The sequence below is a fragment of the Myotis yumanensis genome, unplaced genomic scaffold (genome assembly GCF_028538775.1).
Source record: "Myotis yumanensis isolate MYYU_CA2020_CCGP unplaced genomic scaffold, mMyoYum1.0.hap1 SCAF_4, whole genome shotgun sequence".
Taxonomy (NCBI): domain Eukaryota; kingdom Metazoa; phylum Chordata; class Mammalia; order Chiroptera; family Vespertilionidae; genus Myotis; species Myotis yumanensis.
The window spans coordinates 70,239,647-70,241,535 of NW_027223755.1; the positions used below are offsets into that span (position 1 = coordinate 70,239,647).

Sequence of the window (1,889 nt, forward strand, 5' to 3'; positions counted from 1 at the left end):
AGCTGCCGTGTGTATGCCCTTGTGTGCCCATCAGGAGACAGTCCACATTTTGTTGCTGCAACATCCTGGTACTATCTGTGTTGTATAGCACAATTATATGTCTCCATTATTTAAGTCATTGCTAGTTGCATATAAATATCCTAAAAAATCTTATATAAATATTATTTGTGCATTAGAATATTTTGTTTAGACATCATGTTTATTTGGAAATATAAGGTTATGCTCCATTTGTTTCTTCCCTGGAATGACCACTAGAAAATTGAACAGATTCTAAGGAAATCTTTGGAAGAATCTAATAGTTCAATGAGAAAGGAAGAGAGGAACGTATAGACAATTGAATCACTCAATATAGAAATATCATTAAAAGGACCCATAACCAGGAACTGCCATGCTAATATAAATGTAACTTTTAATGTAATTTTTAAAGTCAATACTTTTCTTTCCTTTTTTTAAAAAATATTTTTTTTTTATTGATTTCACAGAGGGAAGCAGAAGGAGAGAGAACAAAAGAAACATCAATGATGAGAATCATTGATCAGCTGCCTCCTGCAAGTCCCACACTGGGGATCGAGCCCGCAACCTGGGCATGTGACCTTCTGGTTCATAGGTCGATACTCAACCACAAAGCCATGCCAGCTGGTCTAAAGTCAATACTTTTCTAATTTTATCCCATCTCCTTACATGTGCTCCCTTTTTACAACAGCTTTATTGAAACATAATTCACATACTATAAAATCCACACTCCTTCTTTGACAGGGTTTTGTATCCTACTTTGCAGAAAGGATAGACTATCAAGTTTAACCTTTCTTACTCCACCTCCACCCCCTCTAGCTGAAGGTCTCAATTTCCAAGTCCAAACCCTCCACCCTTGATTCCTTATTCCTTGGTCTTAACTCTGTCAAGAATATTTACTGTCTTTCCATTTGTGTAAGGAGCTAGCTCTTAGATGGGTGTTTCCAAAGGAGGAATAAGCAGTGGGGTGTGACACAATGGGGTTAGCTAAGCAGTGTGGTCAGACAGCAAGAGGTCTGGGCAGGGCAAGATTGCTGACTAGACCGAGGAAGCAGGGCTTGGCAAGTTTAGGAGACAACAGGCTTTAAAATCTCTGTTAAAGGTAGCAATCAAGGTCAGAGAAGCAAACTAATTAGACTCTTCAAGACAGTGGTCCAAAGTCAGTGTTAGAAGGAACTTATATTTGACTGAAGCTTAGGGAGTCGTTGTCCTTTTTATCTATTGTAGTCTAGGTAGTTCTAGTCAGCACCTCTCCCAGTCAGAGTCTTCTAGATATTAGGGAACTTTCAAAACTTCCTAACCCTTAAAAAGAAAAAAAAAAAGGAGAGATTTTAAAAAGAAGAAGTATGGAAAAAAAAAGAAAGAAGGAAAGAAAAAGGGAAGATATTTGTGTTTATTGAAATACTCTCAGGATCTAAGTCAGATTAAAGGCTTGGCTGGAAGATTGAGGCCCTCATGGTGGACTAAGTCGTCAGAGCCTTGTAATTTTCTTCATAGTTATCCTCTTTTTAGGACCCAGCTTGAGAAAAGGACAATGAATAAGTACTAAGGCAAAGACAATGCCAGCTAATGCCTCCTTGTGCCCTTTTCATACATTCCTAAAAGTCACCAGTGACCTCCTAAATCCCTAACCCAATGCTCTCTTTCTTCTTGGACTTTAATTCTTTTCAGCCTCTGAGCAGCATCGTTGTTTTCTCCCCTCCCCACCAGAAACATACTTTTTTTTGTCTTTCTTTTTTTTTCTCTTCATGTATGGGGCGTAATGTTACAGGAAGGCCATAGTACCCTGCCACCTGTAAAGAGTAAGCCCAACTTGCCTTTGGATGTGTTATACACAGAGGAGCCACTCTTCAGGCGCTCTGCTCTCTTCACACCCA

General features: G+C 39.1%; 1 non-coding gene across 1 annotated transcript; it reads right to left on the minus strand.

The window, feature by feature from the left end:
* Window positions 1-1,760: 1,760 nt before the first annotated feature.
* LOC139009690 (small nucleolar RNA SNORA11) lies at window positions 1,761-1,889 on the minus strand. Its single transcript, XR_011471402.1, has one exon. It is a non-coding gene; the product is annotated as a small nucleolar RNA SNORA11 (small nucleolar RNA).